At 41.1% G+C, this 22,378-nt stretch overlaps 1 long non-coding RNA gene across 1 annotated transcript in view; it reads right to left on the minus strand.

Annotated features, from left to right (window-relative positions):
• Nucleotides 1–3,805: 3,805 nt before the first annotated feature.
• The window catches only part of LOC115774952 (uncharacterized), a 119,513-nt gene continuing 100,940 nt past the window's right edge, over nt 3,806–22,378 (minus strand). The window contains exon 3 of the long non-coding RNA XR_004019233.1: nt 3,806–3,929. This is a non-coding gene — a long non-coding RNA (uncharacterized LOC115774952). The remainder of the gene's footprint in view (nt 3,930–22,378) is intronic.

The following is a 22,378-nucleotide window of genomic DNA, read 5'->3' on the forward strand; positions in this document are numbered from 1 at the left end:
CACTGCACAAAAAACCTGTTTAGTTATAAAGGTCCTTGCTGTGGTGTGCTAATAATCTACATTCTGTTCTCATTTTTACAGGAGCACACAAAGGCAGTGGTAAAAATAGACGACAGCAGCTGAGCTCTTATTAGAATCCTTCCTTTTCTGTTTATTCTCTGTATTCCTGAAAACACTCCTGCTAGAAGGAGAACAGCACTCCCTTTAGTGTACCTGTCTCACACATTAACTACAAACTGTGGGCCTCTGAGACTGACTCAGAAGGATGGCAGCAGCAATAACAGCTGGGCGGTGTCTTCATGGGGACCGGTGCCATATTGCACTAAGATCTATCAAGTCAGATCAGTGTCACTTTCTGCACTTCACATAATACACTGAGGCGCTACCCTTTTATTTGGCTGTTTTTTGTCAGTTTGAACAGAGCCAACGACTATCTGGACAGATGGAGAGGACCTCAGAGACTTGACTAACCGTGGGACAATTCTCATAAAAACCTTTTCCAGTATATTTTTTCTTTACTGTCCTCATCTACATAGAAAACTATTGCTTTTGTTGTAGCTAAAGGATGAGTTCACTATCGGTCTAAAAACAATAAATGTGCAAGGAAGAATAGCATCAGTCCCACTTACAGTCATGATAAAAAGAAAGTACACTCTCTTTCAATTCCAAGCTTTTATGTATCAGGACATACTAAAACATCATCTAGGTCTTAATCGGTCATAAAATCTTTAAATACAACATAGATGGACAACAAAACATGACATATTACACCATGTCATTATTTATTTAACAGAAACTAAGTCAAAATGCAGAAGCAGTGTGTGAAAAACAAAGTGCACTACATGATTCAGTAGCTTGTCGAGCCACCTTTAGCAGCAATAGCTTAAAGTTATAATTTTCTTTATGGTTTTTTTTAAGCGTCTCATACATTTGTGGAGGACTTTTCTTTACAGTGTTGCTTCAGTTCATCATTCATTTCTGCACAGCTCTCTTCAGGTCCTGCCACAGCATTTCAGTCAGGTTGAGGTTTGGACTTTGGGTCACGTTCGTTCTTTTCTTTTTCTACTTTTAGATTTGCTGCTGTGCTTGGGATCATCCTCCTGCTGCATGACCCAGTCTGGGCCAAGCTTTAGCTGTCAGACACATGGCCTCACATTTGACTCTAGAATACTTTGGTATACAGAGGACTCTGGTCAACTCAGTGGCTGCAAGGTGTCCAGGACCTGTTAACTGCTAAAACATTCTTTCATAGAGGTGCTCACACTTCCTCATGATCAGTTAATCAGTTGCATTTAATTAGCGGCACATTTCCTCTTAATTCATTTGTAACGGTGTATTTAGTTTTCTGCATTTTTAGCTTAATTTTTTGTTAAATAAAAAACAACACTGCGTGGTACACCATGTAAATTGAGAAATTTTAAGACTTTATTATGTCCTGATATATAAAATCTTAGGATTGAAAGATGGTTTACTTGCATAGCTGTAATTTAAAGGTTTATTTGTTTAAACAAATTACATGTAACTTTGGTTTAATTTCAGTTTGACCTTTTTGGGATGATACCCCTAATAAATAATTTGTTTCTTTACCTAACTTCTTACAAATAAAACTGTAATGTTCTCATAACATTTATTGTTTATTTTCCTGTGTCTCTGTCTTCATTTGCCAGAGACACAAAGACTAATAGTCTTTTAGTTTACTTTTAGTTTTGTTGTGTTTTTACTTCCGCTCTTTGTTTCTTTCTCTCCTTACTTGGTTGTCTACCCCATCGTATAGTTTCCACCTGTGTCTTACTGTCAGCTACTACTGTATAGTCGTGTGTTTCCCTTTGTCTTTGTCATATTGTCTGTTTTCCCACTGTGCCACCTTTGTCTGCCTGCACTTGTGACTTTGTGCTTGCAACCTGAGGTCACAGGTAAACTTGGGTCACAGTATGTTTAGTTAAGGGCAAACTCATTATTAGGAGGCTGCTAGTTGCATTCTGGGGTAAAGCTTGTGGCAGTCCATGCCTTTTGTAAGAAAGTCAAAAACACACATCTTCTCTGAATTATCAAATGAAAAACATCAAAACAAATGACAATGTGAGCCATTGCTAGTCCGTGAGAGTGTCCGCTGTCAGCCTGTGAAACTCTGACAGCCCAAATAAAAGCATGCCAGTGGTTAGGGTGCCATCCATGCTCAATCTGGATCCATGCGTCAGTCAAAGTCCATCTCCAACTTCCAGCTCATTCAAAACTCAGAGATAAGACCATGTAACTGCTATTCATGCTACACACAATTGATTTTAAATTCTGTTCTTGGTCTCTCAGCAGACATGATGGCATCAATTTTTCCCACCTGAGGTCGGATGACTCTTTCCCAAAGGCAAATCCCAGATTACCTGAATGTTTGCTAAAGGCAACATAGACAATGCATCTTGAGAAGCTTGAGGACAGCTTCTCCATAATATCTTCCTTTATGCAGGTGCACTTGCAAAACAAGTCCTGGAGGTTTGTATGCAGTTTTTGAGGGGATCATTCAGCAGGTGTCTCATAAGAACAGAACCTCTGGCAAAAAGTTTCCCTGTTAATCTCATTTTTTAATATAACAGTCTTAAACAATTCATAGGGTTTTTGTGTCTGCTGGGTCCATGGCAGCAAAGGCACTTCTGGCCTTTCCTGTCAGCAGGAGAATTAGTTGGACAGCCCACTGTTGCCATGGGCGGTTGTACCTCAGCCAGTCTTTCACAGGTGGTACAGTAATGCCCGATGTCATCTGAATCTTCTAAACTTTGCAATTTGGAGCCTCCAGCTGGAACTCCACTTGATGATTGGTAATAGTTGATCAGCGCAGGTGGCTTCCAGGTTGAGCTGGGACAGGATGCTGGGTTTCTGCTTCTGCTTATTCGTCTCTGTTTCCTGTCTTCTGCTTCTCTCCATCTGAACTTGCATGAAGCTGTCAAACATCTTTCCAAAGAGGCCAGACTAGTCTAACGGACATGCTGGAACTAACCCCAAACTCAAAGTCAGCTTTCACAGAGACTGCCGTGGCATCCTTCTGCACACGATCATTTGTTTGCTGTTGTTGCTGCTGTAGGTTTTAAGGAGGCATCCTTGCTTTATTTTCTGGCACCACATGTAAAAGGGCCATAGATGTGGTAGAGAAAGCATGCTTAGAGGCACGAATACTCTTCACCTGATGTGCAATTTATTTACAGTGTTCACAGATGACAAGACAGATCAGGATGGTGTTGTATGGCAAACGAAATATCAGGGAACTCAACAGTCAACTGAAACAAAACCAAAGGCTCGGCCCATACTATTGAGCAACTAGCCAGCACTTCCACCTTATAATGTCACCCTGAACCCCCCTCAGGAGCCAATGTAAGCACTTTTATCAATTAACTCACATAGTTAACATATCTATATAAATGCGTAAAGAAGGCATTCAACTTACGATTTCTGAAACCATAAATACAAAGGTTTACTTATGATGTTTTACCACTTTGGTAAACTTGAAATTAATTTGCAATAATAAATAAACGGTTTTGAATGTATGGGCCCACTGTGTAGTTTTATAGTCTGAAAATTATGACAATGCAATTGCTCAAGAAAATTACCAAAAGTTAACCTCAGGTAAATTCGCATGTATTTCACTTCAGGCAAATCAGTGAAGGAATGATCCACGGCAGCACTGGCCTCACATCCACAACTAAAACAGCTTTATTTTGGTGACCAGATATAACAGAACAACAGAAGTTGCCACTGTAGTGTGTTTTTGGCCATGTGCTGACTTTAGTCCTCTACAGGGCATGGGTCACCCCCATGACTGGTACAAACAAAACTAACAATATGGATTTGGCTCTTTGGTGGTGAAAACAAATTCTCCAAAGTTTGACGGAGACACACAACAGCAGCAGCGTGCAGACGCAGTACAGTCAGCTGAGGACATTCTGGGGAGAAAAGAGAGAGGGAAGAGAATTGATGAATTATTCACCACTGTGTGCTTTATTATTGTTATAGATCTTTGCCTTATGCACAAGGGAATGATTCAGCTTTGAGCTCCGCCCTCCTCCGACCTCCAGTCTACTCCTCTAAACCAGACGTCCATTTTGTGATATTACACCTACATTATTTATCACCCGTCGCTGCAGATGCCTTTGTCTCCAACTCTACGCTGCCAGCGTCTTATCCTCATTGTGATATGTGTATTTTATAAGAAGCTTCAAGGCGAGAAATACACACAGGCTCATGAAAGCATTTGCATATGTGCCAATATCCTCTGGAAAATATAGTCGACCTGCACCATCTCTGAATTCCTATATCTGAAACTAAATAACTTCATCCACACCAGAGAGTGTTTTCATCTTTAAGAACACACACAGAGAAGTACACACCAGTCTACCAGTACACTGAACAGATCACACAACTCTTTTCATATGATGTATTTCAAAAACTTTTCCCAAGTTAACCAAATCAAAGTCAAAGGGGAAAAAAGAATGAGGGAGTTGTTGGAGGTATATTCCTGCTGCAGGAAGAGCAGCATCTAAATTAAGTTGAGGAGAAATGATTTTACAACCCAAAATCTCACAGCTCAAGAGCGAGGACAAAAGCGCCCAACCAAGGAACGTTACAGTAACTGTGGATCTGAGCAACCTAAACAACAACAATTATGGGAACCAAGATTGTTGCTGTTTTTATGGTTGTTGTGTCCTTATACAGTGCTGTGAAAAAGTATTTGGCCCTTCCTGATTTCTTAATTTGTTTATTTTTTCATATTTGTCACCCTTAAATGCAGTGATGTCAGTAATGCACTACTGTGTTACTCTAATCTGACCACATTTTTTTTGGTAACAAGTAATCTAACGAGTTACTGTTAACAATCCAGTAATCAGATTAAAGTAACTTATCCAAGTCATTGAGCGTTACTATTTTCCTTAGTAAAAAGATATATTTTTCTTTCTTGGGTCTCGGGGAGTGACATCTGGCTGATGCGACAATTAAGTCCCGTTTTCAGCATGAGGACAAACGTAAACAATGGAGGGAGGAGAGAGATGCACGTTTTCTAGCTGGAAATACAGGCACTATTTTGAGTTTGTGTCAGCTAAAGATGACAATATCAAGGTTAGTTGTGCACTCTGTGCTGGCAACCAAGTGCTATCTAGCTTCAGAAACACTACGTCAAATTTGAAGAAACATTTGGAGTCGCAGCACAGCACAGTCAAACTTACAGAGCGAGTCCCACCAGGTGGTACAAAGCAGAGAGCTGCGGCTAATGCAGGAGGCTTCCCCCCAGCACCCAGACAACAAAAGCTGGACTTCGGTGCAAAACCAGTAGGTGGGGGAGAGCTGAAGAAGTTGGTCGGACAGTATGCAGTAGAGGAAATGCTGCCCTTAAACACGGCTGACTCGCCCTCGTTTCGTGGTTGTTATTTTTATGTTGAAAATGAAGAAATAACCTGTTTTGCAATAATCTTTATGAGTCTGTATTATTGTACTTGCATTATAATCAATCCAGTGCTTTTTGGCCACTTCAAATATCTTTATAGAACTGTGATGTTATATTTGCTGTGATTTCTGAAGCCTTCTGAGCCAGATTTCTGTTTAAAAAGACATTTTTAATGTCAATGACAGTTTTTACCTTGATAAAAAAACAAATATATAAAAGTCCCTTTGCCAAAACCTGATTGCAGCTTCTACCTAGAAATGCTGTTTCGTGCTCATAATGACCTGATATCATTCAAGAGAGATATGTTTGACACATGTTTCATAGATTATAGGTCAACAATTCATTTGCAGCCATTTAAATGCAGGCAATCGTTTTTGGGCAAATACCGAAAATCACTTTTTGGCAGTCGATCACTTTCTGGCACAACACCAGCAGCTGTTGAATAATAAAATAACTTGTAATCTAACTGAGTTACTTCTAAAAATAAGTAATCAGTAAAACAACTAAGTTACTTTTTAAAGGAATGATCAGTAATCAGATCACTTTTTCAAGGTAAATATGCCATCACTGCTTAAATGCTTCAGATCATCAAACAAATCTTATCCAGCAAACAGCCCTGTTCAGCCGTTCAGCATCATTTTGATGATGCATGGAAAGAGCCACTCAACTACAGTTAACCCTATGCTGCCTCTATATTTTAGAGCAAAAGTGATTTTTTTAAAAAAAAATATGAATCATTTTTGATGTGTGCCAGTTATAATGATGATTTTCTTTGCTCACTGATTGCAAAAACCTGGGAGAACAATTTAATAAAAATAAAAATTACATATTCTGATTGCCATGGTTTAGGTTTAGAGTAAAGTAAAATGAAATCACAGTCCATCATTACTTTAAGACATGAATGTTTTCTTCTGTAATGAAAATGGCTCGTTTGAGGCCCCAGAAAAGGAAACAGGAGGAAGAATGCATTTTGCTGCAGAGGAGCAGATTAGATAAGAAAGGCTTTTAGATAAGAAACCTTAAATTAAGGATGTCTCAGATTAGAGATCATGATTTCAACACCCTGGGTTCAGATATGTGATGATATCGAGTACCAGTGTTAAACTGACAGGTCCTCACTGTCAGAAAGAGACTGGGAATAATACAAGGCAACATCAGGCTTGACTTAAGTATTGCTTTCCAAATAGTAATCAATTAAATGTGGAATATTAAACATTAGTTTTCTCTCTTCTTAGTTTATTGGTACATGGTTCAATGATTGGTTAAGATATTGATTTATTCTACTTTACAGAAACCTGGACACAGCAGAATGAATATGTTAGTTCAAATGAATCAACACCCCTCAGAGTCCTTGAAGAACAGGCCGAGGAGGAGGAGTGACAGCAAACTTTCACTCTAGCTTATCAGTCCAGCAAAGACTCAGACAGTTTTAATCCATTTGAAAGGCTGACTCTGTGTTCAAGTTTTATCTGATTAAATGATCAGTTCTCATAAAATAATTATTGTAGGTGATTTTAACATCCATGTACTATGGTGTGAAGAAGTACTGTAAGACCTTTTTCTTTTTTAAATACTATTATTATTTTTGAGCCATTCAGAGGTGGTTTGTTTGGGATAATTGTCCAAGTGCACTTCAGCTTCAGGGCATGAACTGATGATGGATCTTCTTCAGGATTTGCTGGTAGAGAGCAGAATTCAGTTGCATCAAATGCAAGTCGTCCTGGTCCTGAAGGAGCAAAGCAGCAACAGACCACCACGATGTTTTCTGGCAAATGTAAGATGAGTCTTTGTGTTCTTTTTGGTCAGTAGTAGTTTTGTCCTTGGAACTCTCCCAGGGATGCCAGTTTTGCCCAGTCTCTCTCTTATTGTTGAATCATGAACTCTGACCTTAACTGAGGCAAGTCAAGCCTGCAGTTTTTTAGATGTTGTTCTGAGTTGTTTTTTGACCTCCTTGGTGAGTCGTTGATGCACTCTTGGAGTCATTTTGGTAGGCCAGCCACTCCTGGTAAAGTTCACCATTGTTCCAAGTTTTCTCCATTTGTCTATAAAAGGGTCTCACCGTGGCTCATTGGAGTCTCAAAACCTTAAAAACATCTTTCAGTGAATGAATAAATGAATGAATGAATCAAATATTTATTAATACACCTAAAAAAACAAATGAATATAAATGAAAATAAAAAAAAATACTATTTCCCATTTAAAAAGGAGTCGGTGGAAACAAATGCTTATTAATTCTTACCCCTGTTTAGCTCATCATATCTGTTTTGAATGTACAATCTAATATATACATATATGCTATATATAAATATACCTAATACCAGAGGTGGGAAGTAACGAAGTACAAATACTTCGTTACTGTACTTAAGTAGATTTTTCAGGTATCTGTACTTTACTTAAGTATTTATTTTTCTGACTACTTTTTACTTTTACTCCCTACATTTTTACACAAGTATCTGTACTTTCTACTTCTTACATTTTCAAGCAGACTCGTTACTTTTTAACACGTCAGAGAGAAGTTTGCATTTCCGGTCAGTGCGCCGTCAAACATCAAACGATCTGAGCCTAAATGGAGGAATAATAACACACAAGAGACAATCGTACTGGCGTATCCTCCATCATCGGGGCTTATCTCGTACAAAGGGATTAAATACGCAAACCCATAAAATTAATGTCTCATTTATAGCGCTATAATCGGGCCGGACCGAGTCCATAAGTTGCGCTGCGGCACATAAACAGCTTAGCTAGCGCTACTGAAGAGGAGCGAGCATGAAGGGAGTAACGTGTGTCAGGTAAATGCAGCGTTTCTAAATGCTCAACAAATATCAGCAAACACACAAAGTGTGTTCAGTTTGTCACACAGTGTGTCTGCTAGCTAAAAGAAGAGCTGCTGTATTTCAGGGAGAGCAAAGAGAGAGAAGTTCACTCAGAGATGGAGAAAGAGGACAGAAGAGGAAGAAGAGAGGCTAGATTTAAAGGTAAGGACTGGAAAATAAACTGAAGTATGCTGACTTTGTGTTATTCAAAGATTCTATGAAAATACTGCAGTTTAGTGTGTAATAAATAGGTTAGTTTGTTGTACTGTATTTACAGTAAAGCTCTGTGTTGGACTGGAGCACAGTGTTTGTGTTCATGGTCAGAGTTACAGGTTACATCAGTGCAGCAGAGATGAGTTTGAATCAAAGCTGCTGATGCTGAGATTCATTCACTGAATCCAACATTTATGCAGCCTGTATGCTGTCAGTGTAGGGGATGGAGATCAGCTCAGATAGCTGTGAAATACTGGTTTACATCTTTGTGAATTCAGTTCATCCACACAGAGCAGTAAACCTCAGAGCAGCAGCAGCAGGTCAGCTGATCACAGTCTGCACACCAACATCATTTACTGGAGCTCACAATAGAAAGTTGTGATTCTTCTCCCCATGCAGAGCCGCTACAGCTGATCTTAGGGTTCCTCCACCTTCTGAATCCCACTGTAACCCTTGAGTATCCTCATGTCTGTGTTTAGGTGGAGACACAGTCACCCTCTACTATGGAGGACACAGAGAACAGAGCTGTGTTTAAATTCCCTTTAACAGTTTGTGTCCTACATAACAGATTCAAGCTGAGTGCATTCATTAGGATTAAAATTGGAAGGATTAAGGATTAAGATTGGAATAATGTTTGTATTCTCATGTAATTTTATTTTATATTATTACAATAATATATAACGAGGTTCGGTTAGTTTTACACAAAAATAGCAGGTAGAAACGTCCTCCAAAGAACTACTTCTACTTTCTTACTTTGAGTACATTTCAGAGCCTGTACTTTTTTACTTTTACTTAAGTAGAGAAGTTGAACCAGTACTTCGACTTTTATTAAAGTATTTTTTAACATAAGTACTTGTACTTCTACTTAAGTACAGAATGTCAGTGCTTTTGCCACCTCTGCCTAATACACAATCCTTTGTTATAGTCAAATATACATTTTTATACCAAAACCCATCCAAAAGTACTGCTTTTTATAATATATCATTATATAGAATTATTAATTTTTAATGTACAGTACAACCACACAAATATTTAACATCCCGCCTCATCCATATTCTGCTTCATAAGTGTTGTTTTAAATCATTTTTAAACTGATTTATATTTGTGCATCTGTTTAAATCCTCCTACATATTATTCCACAAATTTGCTCCACAGACTGATATGCATATGCTCCTCACTGTAATCTTTATGTTTTTTTTAAAAAAATGTAGCTCTCCCCTCAGCTCATAACACCCTTCTCTGTCTGTCAGCTTTATCTATCCATGAAACCAGACGATTCAAATCAACGTGTTAAACTTAAAGACATAAAAGGCCCATATTTCCTACTCCTAAATTCAGACAAAACAGGTTATGGTGCTCGGTCATAAAAATAAAAATATCTTAGACACATCATGTCTAACCAAAAACATACTTTAGATAACACTGTGAGGAATCTTGGAGTAATTTTATCTGGAAATTTCCCTCAGCATGCAGATTAAACAAATATGTAGGACTGCCTTCATTCATTTGTGCAATATGCTAAAATTAGAAACATGCTGTCTCAGTGTGATGCTAAAAGGTTAGATCATGCATTCAGGTGACCCTGAACCATCCCTTACTTATGCTGCAATTGGCTTAGGCTGTTGGGTGCTTCCATGATGAACTGACTGTTTCTTCTTCACTCATCTCTTTTCACCCTCCGTGTGTCTATACACCGCTACGGCATTTAATTATTTTGTCCTGTCTCTCTCTTTTTTCTCTCACCCCCCAACCAGTCGTGGTGGATGGCTGCCCCTCCCCAAGCCTGGTTCTTCTGGAGATTTCTTCCTGTTAAAAGGGAATTTTTCCTTCCCACTATTGCCAAATGCTTGCTTATAGGAGGTCATGTGATTGTTGAGGGTTCTTTTCTAATACTGTAGAGTCTTTGCTTTGTTGCAAATTGGTGCTATATAACTAAAATAGAATTGAATTTCCTTAGAGTGTAAAATAAAATAAAATGTCAATATATACATAAAAGTATTCAAGGCAACAGCTAATGAGTATGGCTAGAAAAACATTCTGCAACAACAAATCATTTGGTATCATTAGACCTTTTAATACACTCCCAGGCTTGTAAGGGCTGTGTGGCCATGAATAGATTGATGACCTGACCTCCACAATCACTGAACTTTAATTTCAGATGACAAAAACTACAGAGTGCAAACAAGTGCTAAGCTCCCAGTATGCAAGAACTCCTTTATTAAGCATTGCAGATGGCCTCGTAAAGCTGGTTGAGAGAATGGAACGTGTGGGAAGCTGTTCTTAAAATCCAATTTTTCATTATTTTGACATCTTCAGTAGAAATGATAACCTCAGCATTCTGTCCAGTACAACTCTTGGACCAAACATAGTCAGTGGTGAGTGTTGCTATTCAGCTAAAGACAGAATGAGATATGCCCATTTTAAAACAAAGCACCAAAGTGACGTCATTGGGATTTGTGATAGTATCAGACTAGCTTGTGCTGTGCTGTTAAAATTAGGATACTGAGACAATCCTACCAGGGACCAGGTTGTCACATGCCAATGGCTTTAGGTTGAAATCCTAGATCCATAACTTCCTGTAGCTTCTCACAGTAATCTAAGTCCCAAACCTGATTAGCTCTCTTGGTTGCATGCTCTCCAGCTCAGAGAGTAGTCAGCCTTTGGACAGCAGCAACATTTGTGTTCATCCCCAAACACAAGCTGCTAATTACCAAACAGAGGAGAATAACTCAGGAAGTGAATATTGTGGGCTCTGAAAGCAATATGTGCCTGCACACTGGGCTGCTGTGTGACCTTCAAACTAAACGGCAGTCATAAACTTTGAGCTGGGAGACGGGAGGAGATCGATTGCTGTTTTATCTCACCCTGCACAAATGCACACAAACTATACACAAACATAAAAGAAAAGACTCATTTGAGAGGTTCAGATGAATGACAAGATATATCCTTTCAAGAGGTGTGACAGTGTACATCTGAGTACATATCACTTCAAATGTTTAACTGTCATCATGATCGCTCCTCTTTACTGTGATTTTGAGAAGATGCCAAAAGGGAATAAAAGCATTTCTAAAATAGGCCGAGAATGATCGCTAACAAGAATCTGAAACTGTTTCATGTGGAGTGATCACCCAAGAGAGTAACATGCCTCATTTTTATGTGTGCATAAAAAAAATAAACAGCAGAGCACACACACACACACACACACACACACACACACACACACACACACACACACACACACACACACACACACACACACACACACACACACACACACAACCATGAAAAAGTATTTGCCCCTTCCTGATTTCAGCTTTTTTCATATTTGTCACCCTTAAATATTTCAGATCATCAAACAAATTTTAACATCAGATAAAGATAACCCGAGTAAATGCAAAACGTAGATTTCAAGCGGAAGGAAGGAGGCTGAGGACTAGTGAGTGTCAGAACCACTGTCCTAGATGAAACAACAAAGATCCATGAATACATCAGGAAGATGGACACAAAGGTTCATGTGCTTAGTGAGTACCTCTGGCAGCAGAAACCCGAGAAAGAAGAAGAGGAAGAACAGGAACCATCATGGCCGGTGGTACAGGCCTCTGCACGGCATGTACCACTGGCAGATAGAAGAAGTGGCTGATATAGAAAAATCCTACCAATGGCTGGACAAAGCTGGACTGACAGACAGCACAGAGGCACTAATCATGGCACCACAGGAACAAGGTCTGAGCACAAGTTTGATAGAGGCTGGAGTCTACCACACCAGGCAAGATCCCAGGTGCAGGTTGTGCAGAGATGCCCCTGAGACAATCCAGCACATAACAGCAGGGTGCAAGATGCTAGCAGGCAGGGCATACCTGGAGCGCCATAACCAAGTACACAGGAACATCTGTGCCAAGTATGACCTGGAAGTCTTGAGGTCAAAATGGGACACGCCCCCAAGGATGGTTGAGAACAGCAGAGCTAAGATCCTGTGGGACTTCCAGATACAGACAAACTTGTAATGGCTAACCAACCGGACATCGTAGTGGTGGACAAACAAAGGGAGAAGGTCGTAGTGATAGACGTTGCAATACCAAGTGATGGCAACATCAAGAAAAAGGAACACGAGAAGCTCGATAAATACCAAGAGCTCAGAGAGGAGCTGGAAAAGATGTGGAAGATGAAAGTAACAGTGGTCCCCGTGGTAATCGGAACACTCTGGGCAGTGACCCCCAAACTGGGAGAGTGGCAGATTCCTGGAACAACATCTGAGATTTCTGTCCAGAAGAGCACAATCCTGGGAAGAGCTAAGATTCTGCGCAGGACCCTCAAGCTCCCAGGCCTCTGGTAGAGGACCCGAGCTTGGAGGGAATAGAGACTGCCTGTAGGGGCAAGCTGGGATTTTTATATATATAAGTCGAATATATTATGTATGAAATATAATGCACTGTTGAGGCTGTCATTTTTAGCATTTACATGAATGTTAAAAATCACCCGCTATAATTCATTTATCTGAACTGAGCACTAAATCACATTAAAAGTCTGAGAAATCAGAAATGCTTAAGTAAGGGCCAGGTGAACGACAGGCAACAACAAATAAAGCTGGTTTTTGAGTTTTCCATTAGGGTGTACAAGTCTAATACATACATATATATATATATATATATATAAACTGTACACCTTTAATAACCATGCCGCCTTGTTTCAGACTCTGTTTGTACAAGATTAGTGTAACCTGGGGAGTTGTAGTATTTTGTAATATTTGCAGAGAGGTTGTCTGTGAGGTTCTAATCTACCATGCTTGGAATCTGTAAAGCAAAAAATTCCAGCACAAATTGAGCATCATATTTTATTGAACTCAAGTATCATGACAAAATTAGTCCTGTGTGAATCAGAATTTCTTTGATTTCTGTATATTTTCTTTTCTTTAATTTAATTGGTTCTCTTTCTCGTGTCACTATAAAACATGGAGACCCAGTCACAGAATGAGAAAGTCCAAGCCCTCCGTTTTTGGAACAGAGACAGGTATTCCACATTTCTGTGAGATGAAGCTGTGCCTGAACTAATTTTTTCAAAAGAACCTATTAACCTGACTTGAGACAAATGTGTCAGATTTCACCCTTTTTTAAACTTTTCCTTCAGGCTTGAGACGCCTTGTATCTTGAAGCTGACATGTATGCATGCTTCATGTCACATCTTCACGTATATCACTGTACATGGTGACAAGTAACACGATTAAGCAAGCCTGTTTTTAGCTTTTGAGTCAAGCGCATTAATGGGATTTGTGAGCGGACGCCATGTGAAAATGGAGATCCAGAGGTGTGTCTTACTTAAGGGTTCTTGTTTCTCTCTACCTCTGAGAGAAACCTACATCACATCAGATACAAACACCTGCCAGCTAAGAGGTCTCAATAACATCTATATGCTTGCTGCTGCTGAACAACCCCTGAGAGGAGAAGCTGTGTCCTAACAGCCGTCCAGCTTCTGGTTCTGAAAGGAGTAGGACGATGTTGGTGGATGGCTGCAGGTAGTGATGTCAGCCCCCCCTGATCCCACCTGCTGTATCTGCTCTCAATTCCCAGAATCTCAGCCTGTGTGTGTGTGCAGCTTCAGATCATCTGATTTTTTTTCTCTTACCCAGACATGCAGTTACTCAGTCTGTCCACCATGTACAGGAAAGGTGAGCTAGAAGAACAGGCATCCGTCCAAATGCTCAGTTGTCAGCTGAAAATAGCTCTATGCAGATATGTTTGATTTAATAAGCAAGGCAACTTCAGGGAGGATCAGTAGGCTTCCACACTGTAGTCCAGATGCTATGTTCTGTGTTGATGAAGCCACCCAGACAGGTAGTTTCTTCTATTGACAGCAAAACAAACAAACAAAAAAAAAAAACCCAGCAGATATATGACTCTTTCTTGATTATTTGTTTTGTTGTTGAAATTGTATAATAAAGCACAACTGGGATAAGATCCAATATGATTTTTATTGAAGAATAACGGTGCATTTAAAATTATCTGACAAATAATATGTGTGCTTCAGTTTCGGTGAGTGAAGATCTAATGATTTATTAACCAGTTAGTCGGTGTAATAAGCAGGTACGTGTGTCTGTACCTTGCACCTATACATTTTTTTATGCTACTTACTAACCATACTTGCTAGCATTGGTTAACTTAGCATGGCTCCAAAAACCTAAAATGCTGGTGGTTAAATGCTAACTTTGAGTCTTTCTCCTGAAACCAGTAGGCGCCTACGTCCACTTTTCATCTACAGTCTGTGGTTGCCACTTGATAAAAGGTGATCTCCATGTAAGCCTAAATCAGCTGATGGCCAAATTAACACCCTTAAATACATTCAATTGGCAAATCTCTTTTAGGGCGTGCTAACTGAACTGTTCCAGTCTGCCTTCAGCTGCTGTTTCCTCTGCAAGCCAGTTTGCAACCCACCTTCACCCAGGCACCTAGTTTTTATGCTGTGTTTGAGTTAAAGCCACGAATATTGTCACTAACGCTCGCTTTGCTCTGTACTGTAGGATAAATTTTCACAGATGGAAGAGGCACTTTGTTTGCTTAAAATAGCTTGAAATTATTGATTTACCAGTAAATCTGTGTCAACTGTGGTGATCTGCTCTGGACCTTGACTAAAAGACAAATGTGAATGCGTGGCCATAATACATTTCCTTCATCGAACTGCTGGGCTCAGCCTTAGAGATGTGGGATATGGCGCTCACACATCCGGAGGGAACTGGTAGAGCCGCTGCTCTCTTTTAATCAATTAATCAGGATGCCTGCTGGGAGCGTTTCTTCTGGGGTTTTCTGGGCAAACCCAGCCAGAAGGACAGCATAGACTCCAGAGATTAAATATCTAATCATGCTTGTGGAATCCTTGGGATCCCAAGAAAGAACTAGAAAACATGGCTGGGTAAATGAACATTTGAAATACCCTGCTTATCCTTGCTGATGTCACCACAAAGAAAATGGATCGATGGATGGATGGAGGGAGAGAGGGAGGGAGGAATGAATGGATGGATGGATAACATTGTCCTGACTGAATTTTATGTTTGTTGTTGTTTGCAGTTATTATGACTAAAAGTTTACCCTTAAAACTGATAAGACGAAGCAGCTGGCTGACGAAGCCAATCTCCCCCTTTAAGATCTCAGCAAGCAGCTAAACCAGATCCTCAAACTATCTATGAATCTGTTTCCAGAGATCCAGCAGGAGATAGAAAAACACAGTGGTTGCGTTTCTTTTATCGATACAGATAAGAGTAATAAGAAGGCCAGATTCTTACCAGCAAGCAAGAAGGGCACGCTGTTAAATGTTACAAAAATAAGAGTCAAAGAAGTATCTGCAAGGCAAGTATAAACTCGAGCTCAGTTGTATCCATTTATTATTTTATCACTGTCTTTACTCCAGTTTGGCACTAAATCTCTATGACCAGTCACATTGCACATAGTTAATCGAGGCGTCAGCTAACTATTAAGCTATTAAAACAACTCTTCCCTCTCACGATGTTGAGGGGAGAGTAGGTTTGCTAACAAAGCTAATGATTGAATTGATGCTAACAGTTACCTTTTAAGATACCGGAACACAACAGTTAGCATTCAGTTCACATGTTTCATTACACACTTTTTATATTTACTTCATTATACTACTATTTTATAATAGTACCTCACTGACCACCCAGTGACTACCACAGTGACTACCTCACTGACCGCCCACAGTATGTGAGGACACAGGGCTGTGTCTCTGACAGGCTGGTCTGCAGTATGGGGGCCCCACAGGGAACTGCGCTGGCACCGTTCCTCTTTACCCTCTACACTGCAGACTTCTCCATGAACTCCCCACGCTGCCATCTGCAGAGGTTCTCTGACGACTCTGCCATAGTTGGCCTCATCACAGGTGAGGATGACTCAGAGTACAGACAGAGGACTCAGGACTTTGTGAACTGGTGCCAGCGGAACCACCTCCTGATCAACGTGGCTAAAACCAAGGAGCTGGTGGTGGATTTCCACAGGCGCAGACCCACCACACTGACACCAGTGAACATCCAGGGAGTGGACATTGAGATAGTGGACTCTTATAAGTACCTGGGTGTTCGCCTGAACAATAAACTGGACTGGACTCACAACACTGATGCGCTGAGCAGAGTAGGCTCTACCTGCTGAAAAGGCTGAGGTCTTTTGGAGTGCAGGGGGCACTCCTGAAGACGTTCTCTGACTCTGTAGCAGCATCAGTCATCTTCTATGCTGTAGTATGTTGGAGCAGCAGCTTATCTGCAGCTGAGAGGAAGCGGATAGACAAGCTCATCAAGAAGGCCAGCTCTGTCCTAGGATGTCCTCTTGACCCAGTGCAGGTGGTGGGGGACAGAAGGACGCTGACCAAAATAACATCACTGATGGACAAGGTCTCCCACCCCATGCATGAAACTCTTACTGAACTGGAGAGCTCCTTCAGTGACAGACTGCTGTACCCTAAATGCAAAAAGGAGCATTATCGCAGATCCTTCCTCCCAGCAGCTGGAAGACTTTATAACCATCACTGCTCCCAACAAAAACAGAACCAATAGTATGTATATATTGTAGAGTATATTGTAGTGTATATATTGTATAGTAATACATAGTATATTGTTATTTCCTGTAGTTATAATCCTGTACAGTGTATATTACTTTATTATTATTATTATTAGTAGTAGTATTGTTAATCTTGTCCTGTTGTGTTTTGACATTTTTGCTGCTGTTACACCTAAATTTCCCCTTTGCGGGAGAATAAAGGCTGTTTCTTCTTCTAATATCATTCTTAACAGGGGTAGTTTATGTACTTGTTAAGTTCCCCAGAACTAGTATGCGCAATTTAAGTAAGTAAAATTATACAGCACTTTTACAGCACACACGGCTCTTTATAGAACCACATAAAAAAGTACAAAGTTAAAGAAAACAATGTATATGCAAACGCAAAAGGTTGTTACCCAATATAAAATATACAATCAAAACATAGATTACTTATATTATTATTACTTATAAAATGTAATAATTTAGAGTTACCACAACCTAACCTCGTTTGGAGATACACACTACTCTGGTTCAGAATAACCACAAACACACACACACAGTCCAAACTTTTGACTAGGCCTGTATATACCTCTACCACACTGTTGAGACTGTGTAGGGAGACACAGCACACATTCATACAGTGCTTTTATCCAGCATTCACATTCTGATGGATGCATCGGGGCAACTTGGGGTTCAGCATCCTAAGGATACTTTGACACATAACTTGGAGGAGCCAGGGATCGATCCACTTACCTTCCAGCTGGTAGATGACCCGCTCTACCACCTGAGCCACAGCCAGGCTAAACTAGGAATAGCCCAGCCACACTGAAAATACCTTGTATGACATTCCATACCTGGACAAGCAAAGGCTCCAGGGGGAAGGAGCTGTGACAGTAAGGTGGCAGGATGAGGTTAAAGCTGACTAATGTATAAGTGATGAGAATCTGGGTCATGAAAACACTGCAGGGACTGCTGCGATATCTCCCTGCTGAATGACCAGCTTGTGCCATTCATTTCCTCGGCCATCAGCTCAGTTGGCTCATCTTTGTTGACTTGAAATGCAGCAACCTTGGGCCATCCTTACAGTGCAGTTTAAGTCAGGACTCAGCAGTGAATGCTTTGACAAAGTGGGTTTGACAGCCTGTGTGAACATCCTGGGGATGCTGAAGATGAGGTGAGGGAGGGAAGGTGGGGGGAAATAGAGGTGGCTGTAGGTGTAGGGGCAGCCCTGCAGTGTAGTTGACATGTGCACAGAGCTAATTGGGCATGCGGCACTTATGCAAAAACCTTTTAACTGTTTCCAACCATCAAGCACCCTCTGATTCACTCTGACAGGCCCTCTGCTCCACTTTGCATAAAGACGTATAGGTGTTTAAAATTTCATTTGTCTCTCTCAGCAGAGGCATATCATCACTGTCCAGGATCGTTTCTCCATCAGGCTGTCAGCAAGCAGCACAGCTCAGCAGGACATTAACCCTGTCATAGATCGCTCAGTTGGTCATTCACATTTCTTTCTTAGTTTTACACAAGAACTTAATGGAAAATTTGTGCAACTGCAATCAATCATCTCAAATTTGAAGCTATCTAAAAATGCTGATCAGAGGCAGTGTATTGCTCTCAAGTGAACTCATCACCACCCACCTGTCTCCCCAGTTGGCTGCTTGGCATGCTGCACCATTCACAGGACATCAATATCTGACAGAGGACAACTTGAGATGTGAAATACGTCAGGCTAAAAACAAACCCTCTTAAAGCCACATTGTTACCTATAGGATGTCTTTTAGGCTTTCCATTATAAAAAAATCCTTCAGTTTTGAGTGGTTTTTTGCAGTTTTTGTCAGCAATCCCATCACTAGTAGCATCACACTCAAGTTAATTGCTGTTCATTTAGCAACACTGCTAAAGACGGGTTAGATGAGTAAAAATAGAAGATCATTAAAACAATCTGACTAGCCCATAATCATTTTGCATACCATATTAAACATAGAAGATATTTTGTATGAAGAACATTTTAGAACCCTTTCCAGCAGAGCCAAAATACAGTACTCATGGATTATAGGTATTACTGTTCATCAGAAATAACATGCAAAGACTCACTGTGTCTACTGAATGTTCTTACACCAATGAGCATCATCCTGCAGTCTGGTGTGTCAAAACCTACAGTTTTGTCAGCATCTTGTCACTTTCTGCGTGAACACAAGCTGCCAAGAGGAAGTCCACAAAGTCGATGCTGAGAGGTTGCAGGGTGGCGGTGGCCTCCGTCACAGATTTATCAGCCACAAGCCTGTGATTTGAGTCCTATTTGGACCTTTTGTTTTTACTTATTTTCACTTTTTACACTTATGTTGTACTTATGTTATATAAAAAAATGTAGTGGCCTTAAAAAATGGGGAAGAGAAATAATAAAGTAGTATCTGACACCACAGGAATGAGAAAGGACTGACTTGCACACATAGTTAAGCCCCGGTGGTTCACTCTGAGCTAGGAAAAACTGATGTATAAGAGAAAATGAAGTTTAATAATAAAATTCCCCAAAGTGGGGACATCCATCACCATTTACAGACTTACATGTATATAAAAAAATAGGGTGTGATCTGTTGTCTTTACTGCAAAACAAAAGGAAAAGGAAACCAAACTATGTATGGTTATTAGTGGACTGTCTGACCTTTAAGTGGCTGTGAGACAGAATACTCCTGTCCTGTGACTTTTGCTGCAATAGGGGCTCTCATGTCTTTACACAGATGAGACAAAATTAAGTTAACACATCTCACAGATAGCTGTCATGTTCATTTCCAATGACATTTGTGTTGCTGTTAATGTTGATACTTAGATTAACGTGCTTCCATATTGGAGTGATTCCATCCCACTCTATCACACTCTGTTGAGTCACATCATCATCATCGTCTCACATCATTCATGGCCTCTAACTTTGTGCTGCACTGACGTTATGCTTACACTGATCTAGAGGGATGTACAGTGAAGCAGCATAGTGTCTTGTTCAAGGACACTCTGACAACGCACACAGCTGTTGGTATCACTGATATCCTGTTATAAGCCTGTATGTGTTAGGTTGCCGGTATGTTACCTGGGTCTATTGATGTATTGGGGTGGCTGTAGCTCAGAAGGTAGAGCAGGTCACTTACTGATCGGAAGGTCGGCGGTTTGATTCCTGGCTGCTCTGGGCAAGGTACTGAACCCCAAGTTGCTCTCCGATGCAAGTGTCGGAGTGTGAATATGTGTGAATGTTAGACAGTAAGCACTTAGCTTAGTTACTCATTCAAGTGCTTGTGTGAATGTGTAAATGTAAACATGCTGTATAAGCGCTTTGAGTGCTCAGACAGAGTAGAAAAGCGCTATATAAGAACTAGTCCATTTACCATGGCATTAAATCTCCTTATTGTGATTGTTATGTAGGGGTCCCACAAGGCTCCATAATTGGGCTACTTTCATTTGTCCTTTATATCAATGATCTATCTAATATGTGTCAAAGTGTTCATATACAAATGTATGCAGATGATGTAATGATCTTTACACATGCAAAAGACACTTAAGAAGCATCCTTAATTCTTACAGAAGCATTGACTCATATCCAGCAATGGCTTAAATTGTGTCTCTTATTAAGTACCAAATAAATAGTGTACATAATATCTACAAAACAGCTACCAGTGTTAATGCAAGAGGAAAAGCTTGAGACTGTAAATTAGTTTAAATATATTAGGCTCACACTGGACCCTAATATTTAAATGTCATGCTAAAATGTTGTCTAGTGTTGTAAAATTTAACTTACAAAATTTTAAGCAAATTAGGCCATTCCTGATGGTCAGCGCAGCTAGGATGTTTCTACACTCTATGCTTTTTTTTCACATATTCAGCATTGTTTCACTGCAGTACTTGGTTATTAACAGGTGAAACAACACTTAAATCAATAGAATCACGATGAAGCTAACAATTTTTGATAAAAAGCTATTCTCGTTTCATCACTGTAAGATTATGGGAAAACACAAGTTTTTGAGTTTTGATCGTTTAAAAAAAAATCAAGTATTGTGGTGGCCACATATATGCACATTTCACACCAGAATGCCCCAAGCTCTTATTGCAAAGAGAGAGACCGGAATAGATCTGGAAAAGGCGGGAGAGAGAGGCCTGGAATAAAAGGGCTTGACTCCTCCTTTTGCAGGAGTTATATTTTGAGTTCTAGCTTGTTGTGAGTTTTACCGCCAATAAAGCTGAGACTACATACCTGCTCGTGTCTCCTTCCACCGACTCCTACATTGGTGACCCCGACTAAAGAACATGTCTGCTGACGACAGCTCAACGGCCGCGGCCGCTGTTTCCTCACCAGCCGCCGCCGTTTCCTCACCGGCCGCCGCCGTTTCTCCCGCTATTTTTGCGGCCACGGTCAAGCTCCCGGAGTTCTGGCAGCACGATCCAGAGCCTTGGTTCCAGCATGTGGAGGCCCAGTTTCACCTCCGCGGGATCACCTCAGACGACACCAAGTATTACCATGTCGTCGCGGCGCTGGACTCTGCTTCTACCCGCCGGCTGATGGGACTGCTCCGGAACCCGCCGCCTGCTAACAAGTATGGAGCGCTGAAGGAGAACCTGCTGCGGATTTATCAGCTTTCAGACGAAGAGCGGGCTGATCGCCTGTTGTCCCTGAATGGCTTGGGAGATGGTAAACCCTCTGAGCTGATGGAGCACATGCTGGCTCTGCTCGGCCCGGGCGACGCTTCGTTTCTCTTTACGCATCTGTTCCTGCGCCAGCTCCCCCCTCCCGTACGCACCGCGCTAGCCAGCTCCGCTCTGATACGGGCCAAGGATTACCGCGGGCTAGCTGAAGAGGCGGACAAGATTTTGCTGGCATCCAGGCATTCCGGTGTGCATGCACTTTTACCGAGTGCGGCTCTACAAGGGACGGAGACTAGAGAAGCTGGTGCTGTGGCCGCCGTCGCAGAGCGCCGGAGGAAGGAGAGCGTGCTCTGCTTCTATCATCGCCGGTTCGGAGTGAAGGCGAAGCGCTGCATTCCGCCGTGTACCTTCCAGCACCAGGGAAACGAGAGGGCCAGTGCTCACTAGCAGCTGTGTGCGCTGGCAGCTCGAACAAGCTGCTCTTCATTGAGGACACTGCTTCGGGACGCCGTCTGCTTGTGGACTCGGGTGCTCAGCGTAGCATCATGCCGGCTTCAGCTGCGGACGCCTTGGGACAATGTCACGGACCCCTGCTGGACGCGGCGAACGGTACCCCCATTCGCACATATGGAATGAGGTTGGTGACTGTGTGTTTCAAGGGACGTCAGTTTAACTGGGACTTTGTGATAGCGTCTGTGTCAGTACCTATACTCGGCGCTGATTTCTTGTGTGCTTTCAGGTTGTTGGTCGATGTAGCTAATAGGTGC

The sequence above is a fragment of the Archocentrus centrarchus genome, chromosome 24 (assembly GCF_007364275.1).
Source record: "Archocentrus centrarchus isolate MPI-CPG fArcCen1 chromosome 24, fArcCen1, whole genome shotgun sequence".
Taxonomy (NCBI): Eukaryota; Metazoa; Chordata; class Actinopteri; order Cichliformes; family Cichlidae; genus Archocentrus; species Archocentrus centrarchus.